The sequence below is a fragment of the Ambystoma mexicanum genome, chromosome 14, assembly GCF_040938575.1.
Source record: "Ambystoma mexicanum isolate Mex_15411 chromosome 14, UKY_AmexF1_1, whole genome shotgun sequence".
NCBI classification, from domain to species: domain Eukaryota; kingdom Metazoa; phylum Chordata; class Amphibia; order Caudata; family Ambystomatidae; genus Ambystoma; species Ambystoma mexicanum.
This window is the reverse complement of record NC_090940.1, coordinates 123,346,996-123,372,356: the sequence shown is the minus strand read 5'-3', so window position 1 is coordinate 123,372,356 and position 25,361 is coordinate 123,346,996.

Here is a 25,361-nt window from a genome sequence, read left to right as displayed (position 1 = left end):
AGTGGCTGTAAGATTCTATCCAAATATCTAGCCAGTGGTTCTAACAGACTTTCAGTAGCTGCTATTATCAGACGACCTGGTGGATCCATTACTCTTTTATGGATCTTCGGGAGGATGTATATCACTGGTATGATCGGATGTTCTTTTTCCAAGAATTTGCGTGTTTTCTCTTGATCTCTTCTCTTTCCTCCACCTCATCCAGTACTACTTTAATAAGTGCTCTTATTTGTTCCATTGGATTATGACTTATTTCCTTGTAGGTCTCCTGGTACGATAATTGGTGTTTGACTTCTGCAAGATATTTACTCTTGTCCATCAGGACCAGCGCTCCTCCCTTATCTGCAGGTTTGAAAATGATCTTGTTATTGTCAAGCAGATTCTTCAGTGTTTGTCGTTCTCTTACCGAGAAATTCCCTTGCCCTTTGTTTTGAAAGGAATCTTCTTCATCTGATCAAGGGCCATTCTTTCAAAGACCGTCAGTACATGATTCTGGACTGGAGGGTTACATTTACTCTTGGGTGTCATTTCCAAAAACTCAGATGGTTCTCTCGTGATTGAGTCTTCCTCAAGTGAACTGAAGAAGACTTTGAGTTTAAGTTTTCTCATGAGTCTAAAGAAATCAATTTTTTCTCTCAGATTGCTGTTGTGTTGGGGCACAAAGGACAGGCCTTTTCTCAAGACTTGTAGTTCCAATCGTGATAATCTGTATGATGAAATGTTCACCACTATGGGGGTCATTACGACCTGGGCGCAAAGGGATACCGGGCACCGGTAATGACACTGGTGCCGGTAATCCCTTTGCGCCCTATTCCGAGTTCCCTTTGCGGGTCCTTCCCTTAACGCCTGGTTATACCAGGCATTAAGGACGGGACCCGCAAAGGGATACGGGGTCAATAAAGGTACTGCAATTTGCGGTACCGTTATTGACGCCTTCCCCCTTCCCATTGAGCCCTATGGGGGCTCAAATGGGAATGGGGAATGGCTTTTTCGAATGGGGATTTACCAGCCCCGCCAAGGTCGGACTGGACCGGTAAGTCCTCATACCACCAAGTCGGTGGCGGTACTGGTATTGGTGCTAGTCATGGCCCTAATAGTGCCATGACTAGCACCGACCTCGGAATGAGGGCCTATGTCTTTTTCCCGGTCTGTTTCTTCCTCTCTGACTTTTTCCTTTTTTCCACATCTGGTAGGTCTCGTTCGACCCTGATTACCTTAGTCATAAATGCAGGAGCGACAGTTGGTTGGTTGAAGACTACAGCAGAAAAGCTTCTGATGCTGACCCTCCCAAGTAGAAGTGCATTTTTGAAGGGAACCTTCTGTTTCGCATTCACTAGTCTAGCAGGCCAGGCAGATATTGCTCTTGCTGGGAAGCAGGGGACGAAAGCCCCAGGTCCCTAGATGATTTAGGATGAGACAGTTGTACGGGAGCCAGGACAATGGAGGGGTTAGGGGGCCCACTCACAGAAGCTGGATTGTAGGGGAAACATACTGAACTGTAACATTAGAATCACGTGTGTAATGAAATTCTATTTTAGAAGGTAGATGCCATTTTGAAAATGAGGCCTGGTACCATGGCTATGCTAGTTTGCTCACAGCTAGTCCAGAGGGTTAGAAGGGTGTGCACGCATTCTTTGCTTGCAGACGGCAGCTCTGCAGAAGGTTAATTTCTTGAAAACACAGACACACACTGTCCTTTATTGAGTCTTATCAGTAGTACATGTAACCAAGAAAGAATCAGCACTGAGGGCTGGAATGGATCTTTGAAGAGGTATCCCATGGGAATGGGTGAGGGCTTCAGTCCTTCACCCATCCAGATCTATAAGTTATAGGTGCCAGAGACCCCCAATCCCTGGACACAAACATACAAGTACCCCAACCAGCCCAAGGCCCCTGGTCATAAAACAGTAAAGTGATCAATTGATCAGGAAGATCAGAGAGCAGGGGCAGCCTACCCCCACCAGTGGCCTCTGTGGTTTGTACTGCGAGGTGCCATGGGAGAAGGTAACAAATGTATCCCATGGTTGGGTAAGCTGTGGAGACACTTACGTATCTGAGAAGGAGCAGGGGCTCACATAGTTCTCAGATAGTTATCGCAACATCTAAAGTAGCCGCCTTGCTCAAGTCCCTTGTACCAGGTGCATTGTAGATCTAGGAATTAATGATTTGTGCAACCCAAATGCCAGTTACAGTTTTTTGTATCTGATGACGACAGAAAAAGATCCCCATGTGGAAGAAGATGGACAGAAGGTGCTGGGACCAATCGCCTGGCATCCATATGGAGCAGTCTATATGTCTATAGGGTCACACCAACCAGTTACCTGGATTTGTAACCTATGTGGTGTATGTCATTTGTGATGCTGTGCAACCTTAAAATCCATTGCCCATGCTGTTTTTGTTTTTGTCAGAGCACTCTGTGGCAGCAGTTTTTTGCTAGCACATGCTTGTATTTTTATGAGAATACACCTTGTACGCCTTGCAAGAAGTTTTCTGAGCATTGAGGGGTTACTCTACAATTTTGGTGATCCCAGGTTTTCCTCAAAGATGGAGGATTCCAGGGTGCACATCTGGGGGGCTGCGCCCACCTGCAATGACCATACCCAAGCGTGCAACTCGCAGTGGTGTACAGGAGCCCTTTTGACAGAATTCCTGTCTGCTTTTTGGAGCAGGGCATGGCTCCTAGGACGGTGCAGGCCGTTAATGAGACCCCAGGTGAACATGCAGATGTAAGTACACCTCTTGTGGGCAACAACAACGGGGGTTGATGTTGATAGGGAAGTTGGGGAAACGGGGGAAAAGGTGTGTGGGTTTGTGTGTATTAAAGAAGAGGGTGCATGGCAAAATGGTGTGTGATTGATTTGGTTAGTGTGCAAACACCACGTGGCAGTTGTATCTTTATAATTATTATAAGTATATAAGAAGAGAAATATAGAAGAGGGATCCTTTCCGAGGCACCGAAGAAGATGCCACCATATTTTGAAATGAACAAAGAGAAGTTAGAAGTAGGGGCTCTGTATAATTAGAGGGCTCAAATTCTTGTGTCCAATATATTCCGGGTGGGGGAATAAGACGAAGTAGTGGTTCTTATTTTAGTTTGTTTTAGCTGGTGTTCACCATGTGGCAGTTTTATTTTCTTTTTTATTATTATAAGTAAATAAGAAGAGAAATAGAGAAGTGGTATTGTTTCTGAGGCTGGGAAGAAGAGGGCACATATTTTGAAATGAAAAAAAAGAAGTCAGAAGTAGGGCCTCCGTATATTACGAGTCCACTATATTCCGGGTGGGAGAATAAGACAAAGTAGTGGTTGTTACTTTAGTACATTGTTCTAGCTTGCTGTTTTAGTGTTTTAGTGTTTTACATTTATATTGTGTAGCAAGCGAGGGCCAAGGGAGGACCTGTAGAATAAGTAGAGTCGATGTTGGGTTTGAGGAGTGAGAGTGTGTGTGCGTGGAGTGAGTGGGAGAGAAGGGAGTGTGGGCAGGGGGCGACAGGGGAACGAGAGCCAAGGACTAGTAGGAACATTTAGGACAAATTGCATTTTGTATATGTCCTGACATTTTAGTATCCAAAATGTTTTAAGCAGTTGGTGGCAGAGACACAAATGGGAATGTTCCACCCATTGCCAGAGCAGGGTACAAATAATAGAGGGATATTGGAACACAAGTGCACATTTTTAGCTGCTAAATACAAAGGTAAAAAGCTTCAAGGGAGAAAAGAGATCTTAGAATTATGGAAAATGGTGGAGAACATAGAGGACAATGATGAGTGCAAATCCCAGTGTGACAGCGGCCCAACCTCTAGTGTAGTTAAAACAGTAGCACGTGAAGGAACACATTCACCTCTGCCCTTAGTAGGATGTTACCCAACTCTTCCATTTGCAGGATGTGCTGATACAATGTATGTGCCCTCACCCCCCGCAGCACCACCTCAACTATGTTACCACCCCCCTATCAAATGAACACTAACACTGCAGTAACATTGGATAGGAAACCACAGAAGGAGTTATAAGAGGCTTTAAAGTCAGCACAAGCGGAATTGGCTCAGTTGAGGGCCCTCGGGAAAGAAGGGAGCAAATTGGGGTACGGACTAGAGATGAATGGAGGGCCAGAGACATTTTGTTTCGATTAGACAGCACCGCAATCAAGGATGTACATATTGAGAAGGGGAAGAGTGATGAGGGAGGAGCGAGGAGTGTAGGCTACGGGACAGTAAAGTCAGATGGAGATACAAACAGAGAAATGCAGGAGGATGAGTGGGATACAATGAGTGAATCAGAGGGTGAAGAGGAGGCATGAGCAGTTACCCCGTGGGTAGAAAGCTTGTGGAGTCCGCAGTTTAGGAACAGGTTTGGGTGGGCAGCAGTGAACAGTAAAAAGGCAAGTGATGAAAGGAAGGCTAGACGGGGGAATTGGTACGTTGTTGCCATTTTTGCATAAAGGCCCTAAGTGAGCACAGTATATACCCTGGGCCAAAATGGATAAAAACAACTTAAAGATTAAAGCGCTCCCACCCCTCACTGCGGGGGCTGGGAAATGGATATATGCTTTCGAAAAAACAAACAGCTGGAAGATATAAATTATTGTTACATATCGGCCCCATCCTGCAGTACCTCCCATTTCTTGTGGCCACATACGGGGGCAAGCGCGTTCCAGAACTTCGTTGTGGCTTCGGTATCGGTTGCCATGGCGTCTGGCCGTACAGCAGAGAACGTCGCATCAGCTGAGACGTCCCGTGCGCAGAGAACGTGAAAGGAGGCTCCGCCCCCCTGCACCATAAAAGCCGAAGGGACTCAGCGGCTTGTTGCTGCTAATTGTGGCGTTACGTTCCTTCGGTTTCATCCCGTTCCAGTGTTTTTCCCTTTTTCCTCTTGACATTTGACTTTGTGGTTCTTCGACCCACCTTTGTCTACTTGGATTGTCCTTGCCTATTCCTTCAACCTGATTTTGAACTCTGTTTTCGACTTCAGATTGTCCTTGGATTGCATTTGCTTTTTCCTCCATTCTGATCAGTGAACCCTGTTGCCGAACTCGGACTGTCCCTGGATTCCCACTGTGCTTTCGCCTTTCTGGTGAGATTACCTTTTCTTGCCGCTCAACGCAATTTGAACTATCTTCCTACACGGTGTACCACGCTGCACATACAAGACTGCCTCACCAACCTGGCCTGTGTTTGTGCAATTAAGGTAACCCATCCAATCCTCCCGTATTGTTCATTACCTGAAATTCATCAGTCTTTCTCATACGTGTGGATTCCTGAAACTATATCATTTATTCTTACCTTTTCTACATCAACCAAGTGCATAGTAGTGACGCTTTCCAGTGTATGCACCATCCCATCACTAGTGCGGCCCTCGTGCCAACCGGGTATATTCTTCCTTACTAACCTTCCCATTTGTTGTTTTGTACCTGCCGTTGTTTTCCTTTCAACTGGTATCCATTTTCCCTAGTAATCCCACTTATTAAGTCCGCTGGGGGTTTTATGAGTCATAGTGAGTTTGTGCTTATCACTTGTGCATACTCATTGGCCCTCATTACGACCCTGGCGGAAAGTGACTGACCTGACCGCCATAGCGTAAATAGCGTTTCCGCCATTGCACGACGGAGCAAAGTGCGGCTAATTCCGACCCATCGGGCACGAGCACTACGCCATGGCGGAAGTGCAAAGTCCGCGATGGCGGAAATGTCCCCAAAACGCCCCTCACCGCCGCCGTACGGCGCCCTAGGTGCAATTCCGCCACCCATCTTAGCGGTCACCGCAATGAGCGGCAATCGGAAAGTACGGTGACCGGAAATATACGGAAACGGAAGTAAAAACATGGACCCGGAACGGGAAACAGCACGCCGTACACCTATAAAATCAGAATTCCCACACAACCATAAAAAATACTACCCTGAGACACATCCCAACCCGTCATCCACCCTAGTGAAAGCAATAAAAATGGGAAAAGTAGCGAAAAAAGCGTGCGACCGCAAGCGGCAGGTCCACTTCTCCCCTGAGGAACTCACCGTGCTCACAGAGACCCTCCAGGAGAATGCTGCCGTCGTCTTCTCGACGCAAATGACCAGGACGGCACTTGCGAACAAGAAGGCCATATGGGCCCTGGTGGCACAGCGGGTAAGTGCGGTGGGGACCGCACCCCGCAACCCACAGCAATGCAGAAAGCGATGGGACGACTTGCGGATACGTGTACGGAGCATACTATCCGCAAACCGTAACATTGCCACAGCTACCGGGGGAGGATCGGAATCACCCATCAAGTTGACCCCCTGGGAAGAAATCTGTGCCTCCACCATTGGAATGGAGAGTATAGAGGGAGTCGGAGGGATGGAGAAAGGAGTGCAGACATCCGAAGAATCAGGTAGGTGGGCCAAATAAAACAATACAAAATCCACAATGTCCAATCATGTGAAGTACCATGTGTCCACATAGTGCAACAGAAACACATGTCCAGGAGAACGTCCACATACATTGGCCTGATAGCGCACTTTAAAACTCACATTAAATACATAAATAATTAAAAATCCTAAAAACACCCTCTACACGTGCAGCAGGCACACCCTAACTGCAGGCTGCAAAACAACTGCATCCTCAATCCACACAAAAATGAAACCACCTCCAAGGCCCCGACCCAAATCACCCTCAGGTACCACCCCAATGCATGTGATACATTGCCATACCAATTTCCACAGACCCATTAATAACGCTCGCCCTCCTTTACTCCACCACAGGGTCCGATTCAAACGACGAGCTCCAGGACACCCCTACCAGCACACCTGCAAAGAGGGCCAAGACCAACGGCCAAAGACCCTCTACCTCAGCTGCACGGATCAAGACACGGCAGCAGCACAAATCAGGTGGCAGCACACAGGAGGGAACTTCAACAGGCACCCCAGCAGCCAGCATGCCCACAACAGCACCACCACAGGTCCCCCCAATGGATGCCACAGAAGGCACTGCTTCTGGTGGCAGCAGCACCATAGGTGACACTGCATTAATGGCAGCATGCTCCGACACAGAAAACGGGGATGTCGAAGTAAGATCCATCCATGACCTGTCTCAATCCCCCTGTCTGTTTCATCCCGTACACCATGAGGATACCACGCAGGGGCACCCACAAGACGACGACTGGCCATCCCCCACAAGCCCTGTGGCAAGGCAAAATGAGGTGACCAGCCCCTCTGTGACACCACCGCAAATGGCCATGGCACAGCAGAGGCAACAGTCCCTCGACCAGGTGATCGTGCAACAGCAGCAACTGGCCACGCTCCTCAAGGACCATGCTGATGAATGTGGGGGTACTAAGGCAGCCATAGAAACATCAACTGAGACACTTAGGGCAGAAATGGAGAGAAGTACAGAGACACTAAGGGCACAAATGGAGAGAAGCACCGAGAGCCTGAGGGGGGAACTGCATGCGACGTCCAAAGACGTATGTGCTGAACTTGCCGCTGTGCGCCGTGTGCTCACTGAGCTCTCACAAACCCTTAGGGACATGCATGGACGTGAGCAGGCAGAGACATCATCCGTTGCAAGTTCCGTCCAGGGCAGCCCCCAACGTAGATCTGGGAGGAACCTGCGCTCCACAGGCAGGGGTGCCCCTGATACCCGGAGAGGGGGCTTGCAATAGCGTCTGCCCACTGACAATGAGCATCTTCGGACACTGGTGTTCGGGGGGGGAGGTAGGAGGGTGGAGGGGGTGTGTTGGGCTCACTTGGGTGGCGGGTCGATGGGGTGTGTAACATAATTTCACATATGCTATAAACAATGCACGATCATCCAATGAGATGTGTGGACATTGATCTTTGTGTACGAGGCCTTTATAGGCGTACAGTCCATATTGTGCATGTTCCAGACACACACAGTGCCACAAGTCCCGTGTCCATGTATCAGCCACCAGGCGTGAGTGCTAGAAGCATGAATCTATGAGAATCTGACGAATGTCACGGCCCTCCTGTGCCTCGCGGACTCCTTGAGGTGCTGCCACATCCCCACCCTCATCATGACCATCTTCAGGTGCTTGCAGTTCTGCGTCAGGGGGCATGGGCACATTTCTACGTACGCACATGTTGTGTAGCATGACACATGCCATGACCATCTTTGCAACCTTCTCATGGCGGTACAGGAGTGCCCCGCCAGACCTGCTGAGGCAGCGGAAACGAGTCTTCAGTAGGCCGAATGCCTGTTCTATGACTACACGGGTACGTGAGTGGGCATGGTTGTAGTCCTCCTCATGCTGGTTCTGTGGGTTCCGGAGTGGTGTAAGGAGCCATCTCTTCAGTGGATACCCGGCATCACCTGTATGTGGACAATAAAGGATGTTTGTGGAATGACATTGCTACGTACGCACCCCCCCCTTCCTGCCAGGTCATTGCCGCATCACATACCCCACATTATCATGCATGAAATGAGACTCACCGAGTAGCCAGGATCTGTTCCCTGCGTGTCGCACCATGTAGCGTGGTATTGTAGAGTTCCTCAAGACCATAGAATCATGGGTTGATCCAGGAAATCGGGCACAACAATGTGTAATGATCCTGTTGGAGTCACACACCATTTGTACATTAAGAGAATGAAATTGTTTTCGGTTGCGGTACTGGGCCTCCATGGCATGTGGGACGACCAATTCCACATGGGTGCAGTCGATGGCACCAATGCAACCCGGTATGCCGCCAAGTGCATGGAATCCCACTTTTGTGTTCGTAATTTCCTGCTCCGAGCGTGGTAGAGAGATGTAGTCGTCTGCGTGCTTCAGGAGGGCATCGAGCACTTGCAATAGTGTCCGTGAGAACACTGGCTGTGAAATGCCATGCAACTGTCCGACTGTGTGCTGGTAGGTGCCTGTGGCCAGGAAGTGGAGTACAGACACCACCTTCAGTAGGGGTGGGATGGCGGTTGGGCTATCTATCATGCTGACAAGGTCAGCCTGTGTCATGTCCACAATGGCGGTTATGGTGTCCCGGTCCAAACGGTAGAGGGTGTGGATCTGCTCAGCAGTGAGGTTGAACGGATGTGCTCGGAGGCGTGGGATTGCGGGCTGCCTGCATGGTGGTAGTGGCTGTGCTGGCGGGCCTTGCTGGCCCTGCCTTGCCCTCCTCCTCCTCCTGCGTCTCCTCTGTGCGGCCGGTTGTTGTAGTAGTTGGTGTTCGTCTTCTTCTTGAAGTTGGAGTACTTGCAGTGCTATCAGGTCCCCCAGGGCCAACATCGCTAGTCCTGCCGGTAGCATTTTGGAGTGGGTGTGGTTGTGGGAGGGGGTTGGGTGTGCAATTTATGTGTTTTCAGGCTGTATAGCCTCCACCTGTGGTGATTCATTCCACCTGTGCAAGCTGCAATCCCCTTTGGGCGAGCACGTCCCGCACACAACGCTGCAATCCGACACATGGCATCTTGCTATTGCATTCATGTATTTGATCCCGATGGCAGTGGAATATTGGTTCATATGTTCATTCTGCTATGGTCCCATTGTTTCACATACTATCTTTGCAGTCGCGAACAAACTTGTGAAGGGTCAGTGGAATGTAGTACTCGATTAACGGTGGACCCTCATGCAGCACTGTACCGAGGTTCACCGACGGGCGGGGCGTCCCATTTGTGAGTGAAGCAAGTTGGCATTTTCACACACTGCCGCACTACATGGATGATTTTGTGATTTCAAGCGGTCACAGATGCCTTTTCAACGTGATGTTGCAAATGAGGAATTCGAAGGACAGCGCTTTCGGTTTTCAGCTAGCGGCGAGGAGATGCCCACAGGTCTGACTGCAAATATAACGTTCAATTGTTCAATGTCCTTGGGACAGGGACCATGGCGAGAATGCAATGATTGATATGAATAGTATGGGATGCGCAAAAGCGTAGTGGACGATGAGGCCGGACGTTCCCAAATACATGTTACTTCACAACACTGGAATTACGGGCTGGAGCACAGTGGATTTTGCAGACTGCATTACGCACAGACTCAATGGAAATTTCACATGTTATGTGAGTAAATAATCAGGCGTTTTCATACCGGGATGAGGGAATGATGTATGGATGCATGGACAGACGATTTAATGGAGAGTTTGCCATGTACAGGGCTTTTTGGAATCTATCCACCTCCCCTGCGCTATGTGATGCAGAGCTGCCATAGTGGGACCATCGTCTATCTGCCCTTGTTGAACCCTCCCTGTCTCGACGCGCCTTCAAACACTTGTGTCTATGCACGTTTCTAATCCCATCTAATGGAATCTGTTTCGACAGACGCATGCACACAAACACTCGTTTGTAATAGTGTTTTCACCTCGATTTTTATAGTTATGATTCGCAAGTGATTTTTGGGTGGGAATAATCCTTTGGAGTGGGCTAGCATGCATATGGCTGTAGATTTAGTGTGATCATTGAAGTGAGTAATACAAATGAAGTTCTGATGCCCATACTGTTCTTTTTCATTTCATTTGGGTGACAGGTATCTCCTCCCCTTTTGCCGCTGCCATCTGTATGCCACTCCTGCAGATGGCTTTTACTCCCGACACCTGCTGCTTCGTGTTAATCAGTTGAGCACCATTACGATCTTATGGGACGATCGCCAATGGGCCACATGCCCTTACGCAGTACTAGTGGCTAGGAGCAACATATCGACCTTTCAGCTGGACTAGTGCCTACCTAATGGGACGGCCCTGCGGTTCTAGGCGCTTCCATGTTGCCTTTTTGAACGTGAATGTAGCCCCTGTGTACCATGAAGGAACAGGGCGTCACACAAGAAGAAGCTGGTCATTTATTGCGGATGCAGCCCACAATAATGAAATATATTTTGGAGTTCATGACCTAATGGCTGTATGGGCTTGGTGATTTTGTTGTGCATTAAATTTCTATTCTGATATTAACCGTGTAGCGTTCTTCTTTGCAAGTAATGTAGCATATTCCTATTTGTGGAGCAATGTATTGTGAGGAGATCTGCATTGGGTTCCGGCTTCTGAGTATAGTTGCGTGGTACTGTACTGGGCGCGTTTGCCTACGAAGCCCAGTGAGGTCAGGGATAGGGGCTGCCATTATGACTGTTTTAATGATGTCATGCTCAGGGGCGGGGGATTAGCTTTTGTGTAACAGATGCCGGACAGCCAGGTGGATTGGTGGAATGATGTGATTATCAGAATATGGCTGGTCACAGGTGCCTGTGTTTGCGTGCGTTTCTTGGAGGGAGACTGAGGTCATGTCCATTTGAATTGCTTCTGTATTCGTGCCATCTGTGCCCTGCAGCTCCCATTGGCCCCTCTTGAGATGAGCCTGGCTGCTCAGTCACTCTGCCAACTTGTGTGGTACATGCTTGTGCTGATGGTTGGTTTGTTTACTGGCAGGAGTACAGGGCTGGTGCAGTCTCACTCAGCATACTGCTTTGAATGTTGCCTTACACTGGTGTCAGTCGATGGGGGGCCTGTTTTTGTTTGTCTCATTTTTCAGTTCATGTTGCTGGACTTGAACCTTCACATGCCTGTGCTGCATCAGTGCGGCAATGGTGCCATGGCAAATATGGATGGCCACTCACAAGGCACTTGGAGCCCCTAGATTCATTTGTTCGTTGGCATGCATGGGTGACTTGTACATTTCACTGGTTGCATTGTGTGCCTTCATTGCACCTACGAGGAGTTGTGCAATGTGGCCAGGGAGTGGTGTACAGGCACTCAGTAGGGCCGTTTACGGTTGGTTCGCGATGCCGTACTTCTCACCATGGCGGAATGGTACTTTCCGCCATGCTTGATGGCGTTAGGTACGTGTCCGCTAGGGTCAGAATTCGCGTACCGTTGCGCCATGGTGGTAATTACGGTTTGGCATGGCGCGCGTGCGCGTACTTGGTGCAGTTAGCGTTGGCGTTCACTACGGTGTCGCTAATGGCATCGTACTTTACGGTGACGGGTCATAATCGCACCGAGCGATATTCGATGGCGGTATTGCATTTCAGCCATCGTTTTTCGATTTCCGCCAGGGTCGTAATGAGGGCTATAGTCTTGGGTTTTCTTGTAGGTTCATCTAATAAGGTCCACCACCACCTCAACCATTGTCTAAGTACTTAGAGAAATATCTGATTGTCTAAATAAATCCATATTGCCTGATTGCTTCTAATCATACTGTGTTTTCTTTGCAGCATTGGTTATTGGCGGTGTGTGTTCTCCTGCTCTTTTAGGCGATAGACATCTCTGCTGGTTTTTACTTAAACGGCAGAGATGTACATCGTAGAAAAGAGCCCCTCTTAGAAGAAGCCTGAATCACAGAATTCAGGGGAGCTGGAATCCTGGAGGCTGAACCCGAACCTGTTAAATCCTACCTCCCTCCGCGAGGTCGTCTTACCCAGGCTCCAATCAGCATATGGAGCGGTGAGTAACAGAATTAGCAGCCTTAAAAATGTCTACAGAGACAACCGATGCCCTGAATCAGATTGCGCAAATGGTCACGGATCTACGTACTGATTTGACCAATGCACAGGAGGGCATTGCGTCAACGGTTGGACTCTATTCAGTCTTTGGTGACTACTCCAGTCTCACAACCCAGTGGCACTGTAGCTACGGCTTCGGGGTCAGAGTTTCCAGCTCCCAGTCAGGAACCTGCTCTGGTAATGCTTACCACTCAATTTCCTCTGGCCCGCCAGAACATTTTATGGGTGATCCCAAGCAATACAGAACTTTCGTCAATCAATGCAAATTGCACTTCCTCTGTTGCCCGGACTCTTTTCCCTCTTCCACCACTAAGGCCGCGTTTGTGTTGTCACTCCTAGGTGGTACTGCAGCCGCATGGGCAAACCCATTGTTGGAGTCTAACAATCATGTGCTCTATAATTGTGATGCCCTCCTTACCATGATGAGCAAAGTATTTGATACGAGATACACCACTCAAGCCACCCCACCGACCTGGAGTTGCTGAAGCACTGACAGGGGAATAATACCCTACTGGTTTATTTAGCCCGCTTTAATCAGTTGGCTGCCGAAACCAACTGGCCTGAAGAGAAGAAATCAGCACTCTTCTATCAAGGTCTATCTGACGAACTGAAGGACATTTTGTCCACTGTTCCAGTCGTTCCCACTGCAATTACTTGATTTAGTCCTCCAAATTGATGCCCGTAAGGCTGAAAGACGCGGGGAAAAAAGAACAACTGTGTTCGCCCCGGCTGCAGCTCGAGCCACGTCCACAAAACTACCTTTCCCTGAACTCATGCAGATAGGAGCGGTTAGGGGTCCACAGACACCTGCTCAACGGGAATATCGCAGGTCACACAACTTGTGTATGTACTGCGGAGCCTCAGATCATTTGTTACCCGAGTGTCGTAAAAAACCCAAACGCAAGGCGGGAAACGCCAAATCCCGACAATAGATAGAGTCCCTACGTCGGGATGTTTTACTCTGGACTCACCTTTGCAGGATTCTGTTCAGCTTTTTTGTCTCCCTGTTGATTTTTCCTCAAACCAGGGATTGTCATTAAAAGCTACGGCGATAATAGATTCCGGTGCAACAGGCAATTATATTGATCAAGGCTACGTCTCTGAGGCAGGAATACCCTTACTCTGCAAAAAACACCTTGAAACTGTCAATGTCGTAGACGGCTCTGTTCTTGCTTCTGGCCAGGTCACCCATCAGACAGTTCCTTTAATTATGAGTACTGAGGATGGACATATGGAAGAAATCTCTTTTGACATTATCAAGGCTCCAGTTTATAAACTCATTCTTGGTATTCCGTGGTTGCAATTTCACAACCCTGCCATTGAGTGGTCAACGAACCAGATCCAATTCCCGTCAACCATTTGTAATACCCAATGCACTTCTTTGCTTGGGATAACTAAGAGACGGTCCGGCTAGAGCACTAGCCTCTCCTTCCATGCATGTTGCGGCGATCACTAAATCTTCCACACACGTGGTCTCATCTCAATATGCAGAATTCATGGATGTATTCGACAAAGGAATGGCAGAAACACTAACCCCACATCAGGTCTATGACTGTCCAATAGATCTTGTACCAGAGGGAAGGATACCAGCTTGGAGAGTGTATTTCCTCACTCTCAAAGAAGATGTCGTACTCAAGGAGTACATAAACAAAGCACTTGCTATGGGCTTTATACGACCATCAACGTCTCCAGTCGCTTCTCCTCTCTTCTTTGTTCCGAGAAAAGAAAGAGGCCTCCATCCTTGTATTGATTATCGCGCCCTGAACGCGGTAATGATAAAGAACAAATATCCCCTTCCGTTGATCTCTGTTCTCCTCGATCAGTTGGGTTCATCGCAGGTTTTTACGAAACTCGACCTTAGAGGAGCGTACAACTTGGTACGCATGAGAGAAGGGGACAAATGGAAGACCGCATTTAAAACACGATATGGTCTATACGAATACCTGGTGATGCCCTTCGGGCTTTGCAATGGCCCGGCCACTTTTCAAGCTTTCATGAATGACATTTTCCACAATGTTTTGGATCAATACGTCGTGGTATATTTAGATGCCATTCTAATATACTCACAGAATCTCACCGAACATGTCCAACATGTCAAAACTGTGCTTCAACGTCTGCGAGACCGTAAGTTGTTCGTAAAAGCAGAAAAGTGTATCTTTCATGCCTCCGAAGTGGAGTTCTTGGGTTACGATTTAACTAACCATGGGGTTTGGATGAGTCAATCTAAAGTGAAGGCTATCTTAGACTGCCCTATACCTAAATCAGTTAAGGCCCTACAGTCTTTCTTAGGTTTTGCTAATTTTTATAGGCTTTTTGTGAGTGGCTTTTCTGATCTGTCAGCTCCCTTGACCTCCCTGACTAGTGCCAAAGTCTCTTACGTATGGTCAACAGAGGCACAGAAAGCATTTGATCAATTGAAATCGGCTTTCACTACTGCTCCTGTTCTTATGCATCCAGACCCAGATCTTCTGTTCTTTGTAGAAGCGGATGCCTCAGGTTATGCAGTTGGTGCTGTTTTATCTCAACAGTGCTCTCTTTCAGGCGACATACATCCCATCGCTTACTTCTCTCGCAAGTTGACACCATACGAGAGAAATTACTCAATTACAGAACGTGAACTTCTGGCTATCAGGGATGCCTTCTTGGAATGGAGGCATCATCTTCTTGCTGCTCGACACCCTGTAACCGTTTATTCAGACCACAGGAGTTTGTTGGCCTACAAATCCATGAAATGTCTCACTGCCAGGCAGGCACGTTGGCATTTGTTTTTCTCACAATACCAATTTGTTATTACCTATCGTCCTGCCAAGGCTCAAGTATCAGCTGACACTCTCTCTCGCTCTTGTGAGGGTGACCAGCTCATATTGGCGGAACATAAGCTGCTTCTGCCGAACAGAGTCATATGTGGCTGTTCTGTTCAACCCCCCTTGCGATCCGTTATTACGGATTGGGCCTCTTCTTATCCTAATGAGATTGCAGAACTGAACTTGGATCTGGTGCAAGGTTTACCATTCATTCAGGGACTTGTTTTCATTCCGGCTGGTCAAGCTCGCACTTTAGCCCTTCAGTGGTCTCATGATTCACCTGTTGCTGCGCATCCAGGTAACCAGAAAATGTTGGAAGCATTACAACGTTGGGCTTGGTGGCCGTCCATGGCACGCAATGTACAAGACTACATAATAACGTGTGCCATACGTACTCAAAGCAAGACTTCCAGAACCAAACCTGTGGGGTTATTACATCCCTTACCAGTTCCATCTAAAACCTGGAAGATGGTGTCGATGGATTTCATTGTCGAATTGCCACAGATACAAGGACACGACACAATTTGGGTAGTAGTGGACTACTTTATAAAGTATGCTATATTCATGCCTTGTTCCGGGTTGCCTTCAGCACCCAAATTGGCCAGGCTGTTCATGTCTAATGTGTTCCGCTACTTTGGGCTACTGTCTGTCATTGTCTCTGACAGGGGAACGCAGTTTACTTCACGCTTCTGGAAAGCTCTCACGGCTTCTCTTGGAATCGATGATAGATACTCCTCATTTTACCATCCACAAACAGATGGGCAAACTGAAAGGGTTAATGCCACTATTGAACAGTACCTACGCTGTCTCTGTCTCCAATTTCAACAAACCTGGTTTACGGCGTTGCCACAAGCTGAATTTGCATACAATAATTCAATGCACCCTCTACTGGAGTTTCTCCTTTCTTTGCCCTTTATGGATGTCATCCCAGAACATTACCAATTGATCCATCATAGCCAGATTCCAATCCGGCTGCGTGTGACTGCGTCCGCGATCTGGATCAAGTGCATAAAGATGTACGATGTCATCTCCTTAGGGCCCAAGACCGTGCAAAGAAGGCAGCTGATGCACATGGTTTGCCGGCACCTACCTATCAGATCGGCATGAAGGTGTGGTTGTCTTCCCGTAATTTACAGATTTGCGGAAAACTATCGTTGCCTCGCTTCGTGGATCCTTTTTCTATTAATAAGGTCATCAATCCTGCTGCAGTCCGGTTGTCAATGCCCAGATCCTGGCGTATACATCCAGTCTTTCACGTTTCCCTCATTAAGCCTTTTGTTCCTTCCACTAGGCTCCCAGCGCGTCCAACTCCTGTTGTGATAGACGGTGAAGAAGAATATGAGGTGTCTCGCATCCTGGATTATTGGGTATCCAGAGGTACTATCCTTTATCTGGTCGATTGGAAGGGTTTTGGTCCTGAGGATCGTACTTGGGAGCCTCTTGATAATTTACATTGTCCTGAGGTTTTGAGGGAATTCCATTCTGCCAGGGGATGGCCGGTGTCTTTGGGGGTGGATGCTGTTACATATCAGCCCCGTCCTGCAGTACCTCCCGTTTCTTGTGGCCACATACGGGGGCAAGCGCGTTCCAGAACTTCGTTGTGGCTTCGGTATCGGTTGCCATGGCGTCTGGCCATACAGCAGAGAACGTCGCATCAACTGAGACGTCCCGTGCGCAGAGAACGCGTAAGGAGGCTCCGCCCCCCTGCACCATAAAAGCCGAAGGGACTCAGCGGCTTGTTGCTGCTAATTGTGGCGTTACGTTCCTTCGGTTTCATCCGGTTCCACTGCTTATTCCCGTTTTCCTCTTGACATTTGACTTCCTGGTTCTTCGACCCACCTTCGTCTGCTTGGATTGTCCTTGCCTATTCCTTCAACCTGATTTTGAACTCTGTTGCCGACTTCGGATTGTCCTTGGATTGCATTTGCTTTTTCCTCCATTCTGATCAGTGAACCCTGTTGCCGAACTCAGACTGTCCCTGGATTCCCACTGTGCTTTCGCCTGTCTGGTGAGATTACCTTTTCTTGCCGCTCTACGCAATTTCAACTATCTTCCTACGTGGAGTACCACGCTGCACATACAAGACTGCCTCACTAACTTGGCCTGTGTTTGTGCAATTAAGGTAACCTATCCAATTCTCCAGTATTGTTCATTGCCTGAAATTTATCAGTCTTTCTCATACCTGTGGATTCCTGGAACTATATCATTTATTCTTACCTTTTTCTACATCAACCAAGTGCATAGTAGTGACGCTTTCCAGTGTATGCACCATTCTGTCACTAGTGCGGCCCTCGTGCCAACCGGGTATATTCTTCCTTACTAACCTTCCCATTTGTTGTTTTGTACCTGCCGTTGTTTTCCTTTCAACTGATACCCATTTTCCCTAGGAATCCCACTTATCAGGTCCGCCGGGGGTTGTATCAGTCATAGTTAGTTTGTGGTTATCACTTGTGCATACTCATAGTCTTGGGTTTTCTTGTAGGTTCATCTAATAAGGTCCAACACCACCTCAACCATTGTCTAGGTACTTAGAGAAATATCTGATTGTCTAAATAACTCCTTATTACCTGATTGCTTCTAATAATACTGTGTTTTCTTTGCAGCATTGGTTATTGGCAGTGTGTGTTCTCCCACTCTTTTAGGCGATTGACATCTCTGCTGGTTTTTACTCAAACGGCAGAGAGGTACATCGTAGAAAAGAGCCCCTCTTATAGGAAACCTGAATCACAGAATTCAGGGGAGCTGGAATCCTGGAGGCTTAACCTGAACCTGTTAAATCCTACCTCCCTCTGAGAGGTCATTTTACCCAGGCTCCAATCAGCATATGGAGCGGTGAGTAACATATGTTTGCTTGTAGCAATCTTGGGAGGACAGGCAGGGGATGTTTGAGTTAACGCTGGATATCCGGAAGTGGAAATAGAGGATGATACACATGATGGGGCACACTTTAATGACATCAGAGTGCAGCTGTGGGCTGCAGTGCAGCAGGCATACCCTGATACACTGAACTTGCAGTCCATAATGCAATATACAACCGGGAATGATGAAGACCAAGCACAGTACATTTTGAAAGTATAAGAGATGTGGAGAGCAGAGATGGGGGACCAATGGGGCCGATCAATGCTGCTTTTCCATTTCGTTATCAAAAGAGGATTGCCCATGGAGGTACAGAAAGCTCTTGAAAAGATTGCGGGCATAGAAATGAAAGGGTGGTAGGAAATACAGTTTACAATTATACACTGCTGTAAGCTGATCAAAGAAAGAGAAAAGGAAATGGCACCAAGGTTGCAGACTGAGGAAGCAAACTTGATACAGAAAACATTGCCAAAAATAGCAGTTGAAAGGGCTGTAGTGAGTTAATGAAACAAAATTAGCAGAGCAGGCATCAGCGCAGATGGATGCAAGAATACTAGCGTTCTGGCCAGGAGGAGGTCAGGTGAATGGTGGGTCCCAGCCACAGTACCCTGAGTGGTACCAAGGAGGTCAGCAGTGGGGAAGAGGAGGGTTTCAAGGAAGAAGGGAGCAAAGGTGGATTCGGAGGGATGCTGCCGAGAGGTGGAGCGGGACCAGCTCGGTGTTGGGGAAACGGAAAGTGGGGTCATTTTGCAAGGGAATGCAGAAGTAGAATGGGAGCGGAATACAATCCCTACACCCCTGCAGGCCCAGTACAACAGCAGCAAAACCTCCCTGCGCCCCCGTTGCCCACGTCCATACCACATGAGATACACCAAGCATATACACAGCTACCACCATGACCCCCTTACGCACAGTTGGCTGCCCCACCCGGTGCCCTGACACAAGCTGCACTGCCTGAACAAATCAAACAGTTTTCCAGTGCCCAGAAGCAATACGGTCCCATATAGGATGGTAACACTGTATCAGGGAGTGAGTGTCCTGGGAGGTAACCATTCGCTTTCCCCTGTATCCAATTCATATCCTGACTAGGACAGCCCACAGAAAGCTCTTGCATGCCCAGTCCAGTCCGTGACTACCCACCTTGACGAGAAACCCTTGTGGGCGCTGAGATAGGAAACAAACAATTCATCTTTAAAGTTGACACAGGAGCCACTAAATCATGCATTAGTGAAGGAAAATTCCAGTTATCAGGTGAAATTCTCGACATGCAAGGCCTCTCTGGGGCTGTGGCAACGTTTTCATTTACAGAAGATGTAGCCATCAAAATAATTCGGAAACCTCCACAGTAAATTTGTTACGACACGATGTCCTGAGTAAATTGAATATGAGTATTTCTTTTATAGATTGAGGGATAATATGTGCTATCCAAGGAATGTGTGCTATGAGAGCAATGATGTTAATACACAGCAGAGGAGGGGAAGTGGTGGTCAACAGCATTCCTGTTGATCCTGATATGTTTGTGTATAAGAGTACAGTTTTACTTGATTCAGTGCCCCAAATTGGTAAAGTATGTGGGCGGATACCATCTGATGTTATCTCCAGACCCGTTGTGACTGCAAAGCTTGTGGCAAGGACGATACTCTCCCTGGATGCGCAAGGGTTGGTGGTGTCAGCAAAAATTATTGTTGTAGATAGGTGTGAATGGTGCAGTGTATTGTGTATTGAGCAGACAATACCCCTTAAAGAAGTAACAGATTGTAATTGTAATTGGTTATTTAATACTCAGAGGTTTCTAAGCGCATACCCGGGGATCAAACCTGTGTTGCTCTGTGTCATCTTGCTTCTAAGGCGAGTGCTTTGCCCCTGAGCTATCCTCCCAAGACACGGGAGATGCTGAATTGTTTGAGGATCGGGTTGATGATGGAGAAATAGTGCTGGCTATGTGCATCCCCTGTGAGATCACGGTGCAATACTGTAAGGTGCAATGTTCTTTGATGGTCCTTGTAACAACACCCTCCTTCACTGAGAAGGACCTAGAGCAGGTCCCTGCGATGGTATGGACAACCAGTGCCCATGGTGTAGGCCTTTTGCAGAGAACGGGACCGGTTCTAATCACGCTCAAACCAGGTGCAGTGTTCTCTCATGTGAGCCAATATCCATTGTCCACTCCTAAATCAAGGGATTCTTGTGTCCTCCAACTCCCCATGCAACACTGCTATATACCCAATAAAGATGATGAAAGGGCCAAGTTGGAGAATTATCTAGGATCTCCACCCGTTGAATGACATTGTACAGGCAGAATTTCCAGTATTTCCTAACCCCCTGACCATTTTGTGCTGTATCCATAAGCAAGCAACACATTTCACTGTTGTATATTTGAAGAACGCCTTTTTTACATACCCTTGCACCCAGACTCTCAATCCCTCACCACGTTTATGCATGGCGAAAGGCGAAAGGCGATATGAGCACACAAGTTTACCACAGGGGTACTGTGAATCCCCTAGTATTTTTAGCAGAGTACCCAGCACTCTCATTCAATATGTGGATGTTCTGCTAGTATGCAGTGACAATGAACAACAGTGCAGACGGGACTCTGTCACACTCCTGCAGCAGTTAGCATATAAAGGGTAAAAGGTAGACAAAAGCCAAGTTACAATACTGCCTCCATGATGTTCTCCATTTTGGGCAATTGATATCTGTCCACAGTAAGAAAATGATACCAGAATGTGCTGCATCTGTGCGTAGTGCTCCCCAGCCAAAAATGCAGAAATTCCTAAGGCTATGCATTTATTGCCGGGAGTGGGATCTATATTATACTACATAAACTAGGCCCTTGATGCAGGGCTTCAAAGAAGCACAAAAGACACAAAATAAGATTACATGGACAGAGGACTGGCTTGGGAGCTTTAACAAACTGAAGGAGGCCATTTTCACTGCCCCAGTGTTAGCAACCTCTGACTACACTCTAGCGTTTTACTTGTTCTCCCATTCTATTGGCCAAATGATGACTGCAGTACTCATTCAGAAAAGCACTATGGATCAAAAGCCATTGGCCAATTACAGTGGAATGCTAGATTCAGTAATGCAGGGTCAGTTCCCTTCCGAGCAAGCACTTGCTGCTGCTGTATTCACAATTGAGAAGATATCCGCAATTATTATGGGGTGTTCCCTAACATTGTATGTGGAGCATGCAGTATTTGACATCCTTGAATTCTATAAATAAACTTTGACCACACAGTGACGCATCCACATACAAAGTTATTCTATCCAGCTCAAACATCCACATAGTGCAGTGCAAGACAGTAAACCCTGCTACTTTCCTGACAGAACTGTGCACTGAGGAATACATCTCGAGGCAAGACTGTGTGGCATTTGAGGGAGAAGAGGAAGACATATCAAAAGCAAAATATATCTCGCTTGAGTTGGGAGAGGTTCTTTTCGTTGACAGGTCAGCAACTATTGACCAGGTGACAGGCCTGACGCATACTCGTGTGGCAGTTGTCTACCTATTAGACAGAGAGTTTGAGGTGGTGGTACAAAAAAGGCTGCCTATGCACTATTATTTAGCTCAAGCAGCGGAGCTCATAGCACTTATTGAAACGTTTCTAGAGTACCAGGGGTGCCGCGTGACTATTTACTCTCACTCAGCCTATGTCACCACAACAGTGCATTCAGGGCTTGCGCGGTGGAAAAGGAGAGGGTTTAGAAGGGTTGACAGGTCCCCAGTACAACATGCAGCATTATTGGACAGACTGATCGAAGTGCTTTCCCAGCCCTCCATGGTGGCGGTTGTCAAATGCACTGCCCATGCCAATGATATAGACAATGTTTCACTCTGCAAAACCGCCGGCTGCTAATCTCCCAGTTCCCATTATCTCTGAATATCCAGTAACAAGGACGAGGGCACGTGCCAGCACCGTACACTTCACTTCTCATAGCACAAAGTAATGAAATACAAGGTTGAGCACCACAGGAAGAGAAAGAACTGTGGCAGAAAAGGGGTGAACATGTCCCCTACCGATTTATTATGGTGGCAAGAATGTACGGGTAAAGTTGTCATGCCACATGAATTATTGCTGGTCGCCTTTGAGCAGCTGCACATCAATCTCATTTGTGAAAGCAGCACATTGCTGCAGATATACAGTAGGCTTGGTTTGTTCCCAGTCTTCAGGAAACTCTTACTAAATTGGTGATAAACTGCATTACATGTCAAACCTACAATACTGGTTACGCCCTGAGAACAATACAAGGCACATTACCTTGCCATACTGGCCCATTTCGGGAGCTCCATATTGATTGCACAGGCATGGGAGACCAGTGCAATGGGTATATGTACTTAATTGTTGTTGTATGCCTCTTTTTCTGGTAGGTTGAAGCGGGTCATTGTGCACATCCCGACGCTAAATGCACTGGCACATTTTTTGTGAGAGCAGTGTTTCCTCATTGGGGTGTTTGCAACGTGCTGTGGTCCAACAAGGGCACCCATTTCTTAAACTCACATTTTAAGGAAGTGACCGCATTGCTATGCATCAAGCATCGGATGTGCAAAATGTACCACCCCCAGGCTAACATGATTCTAGAAAGGATCAATGGATTATTGAAGGCAAAGCTCTCAGAGTTGTGTGCCACCCTACAAAGAAACTGGGTGCACTGTCTCCCCCTGAGGTTGTTCAGTTTGCACACGCAGCCCTGTAAGGATCATCATTTATCACTAAATGAGGTGGTACCAGGCAGGCAAATGCATACTCCTCTAGCTCCTGTAAGGAATGCTTCTGATGATCACAAGGCAGCATCCGTTTTTGGTGAGAAATGTAAAGACTACCTAACTGCTTGGACTAGAGCCATCAAATTTCTAAACAGATAGCATCACAGGGATCTGAAGAACCAACCAACGCTGCATCTGCTTCAACAACTTCACGGCCTCTTCAATTTTCACCTGGTTACCGTGTGTTTTGAGGAACTTTGTGCGCAGGTGGAGTGAACCAAGATTGAACACCCCTTTTTCCATTGTCTATGCCACCCTATTTGTGGTGAAGGTCTGTGAGCTGCTATGTTGGGTACACCTTTCTGTTGTTCAAAGAATCCTGATGCCGCACCCCCCACTAACGGGCATAACAGTAATACATGAATAGTGCCTATTAAAAGTAAACTTATATGTTTCGGGAGAATAGCTCAGGGGCAACGTGCTCGCCTTGGAAGCAAATGCCAGAGAGCAACACAGGTTTGATCCCCGGGTCCGCACTTAGAAACCTCTGGGTATTAAGCGCATTATAAATAACCAATTATATCATATGTGCCTAAGCAATTCACAAGATGTATTTATGTTTTTCAATTACACATACGTTTTCACACATTGATAATGTTTCTTGAATAAGGTTCTGATTATTGTTGTGGTATCTATTTGTATTCTTTTTTCCCTTCTCTTTTCGTAATGTCAGTGATATTGGTTATTGATGTCCCTGTTTCTGATGTAGAAAATGAAGCTAAGAAAATGTCCAACGTTACCATGTCTTTGTCTATGTACATCTGCGTGATGAATTTCACACTGAAAATATTTTGTATGTTTATGTTTGGGTACACATTATATTTCACATGTGATTTTATATGGGTGGAACATATAAAAGGGGGGAAACCCTGAAACCCTGCGTATCAAAATGGGCAGAATGACACAACACCGGGAACTTACACTAATAAACCAACTAATGGGAATGTGATGACATAAAGAAGTGGTACCCAGTCATGTTACCTAACATTTTTTACTGAGCTAAATTTTACTGAAAAAATACTGAAATTCAAATATATAAGGGGCTGGGAGTAAGGGATTAACATTTGTGAGGAAGGGGCTGGGGTGGAGTTTACAACATTAGTAAACAGAAGGCTTGGGGGGCAAATAAAATAAATAGGTTTTTTTTTATTTTTGGAAAAATCTACCTCAGTAAAAAAGGCTTTGTAAAATGACAGTAAACCAAAAAAGTTATATAAATATATTATCAGATGCAAGTATATTAAAGCATTTCAAAAGACAAACTAGAAGAAAATGCGACGAATATAGAGGTCTAGGGTTTTATATTATAGAGGATGTGCACCACCCAGAAATGGGTAACTGTTGGTACGAGCTTGGTGGGGAAACAGTGGGTAAATGGGAGTTGTTGCATTTGCTCCTTATTATCAAACACACGGTATTGATACCGCAAGAGGTTCCATTCTTGGATGATCACTGTCCGGTCCATCTAGCACTGTATAGATTGGGAAGCACATTCCAAGCGCACAGCATACGCCTTGTAATGATGGATCCAGATGAACAGCTGTGTGGCCGTAATGCCATAAGCACACAGTGCCTACAAAGACCATATAAGCAGTTAGAAGGAGTGTAGTTTGTGCCCAATCAGTGGTAAAAGACTGTCATGAGCCGTAGGGCAGGAGGACTTATAACAGCAGCAGTGATGGATACGTATTGGGTCTGTGGCCAGCAGGCATTTGTTTTGCACCACCCACCATCATGGAGGGCATATGTGTTACAACTCTCCAGCTGGGTTCTGCTGTTTCACTTTCCCGTATGCCAATACCCGCGGTTTTGCCCGGATTCGGTACTCGCAACATGGAGGAGCCGGAAACTGTGAGCAGCATGCCAGTGTCTCTCGCTTCTCATGCCGAGCGAGTAGCCACGCCCCCGACTTCCGGAATCGAATATCCGGCTACCTGGACTTCGAAACTACGCGTTGCTTCTCTAAGCAGAGTCGCGCTGCACATTGTAAGTTCGCTCACTTCTACAATTTTGACTCTTTATCTGCACTGTGTTCGCTAGACTTTCTTCACTTTGCATCCTTTAAATCATTTCTTTTTCCCCTCGTTCTGGAATATTAGATACCTCGATCCTCCTTCAAACTCTGTGAAACTAAAGGAAGCTAGTCTCAATCGTCAACAACTTCCCCAGCCGCTATTGGTGTGTAGATCCACTTAGATAGAGTTGTTTTACGTCACGCAGTCTTTTTCAGCACGCGTTTAACCCTATTTTTGTTTCCTATTCAAGCATTAGGACTCAGCCTTAGGAATCCTCTGCAGTCTTCGAGTCCAAGACTCATAATCTGCTATCTGATATCCTTCCTTTGGTCAACTGCATATTGGTAAGGTTCCATTCTTCTACCTCATTAAACGTTCTTTCCTCATTTCGATAGTGTCTAGATATGTTGGGGCATATCCTTATTCTCCCTATGCTCCATTAGGTTCTTTACCAGCTGCTACCATCGGATTGAATAACATAGATCAATAAGTGTTTAGTCTTGCCAGGGTAAGCCCCTTTCTTT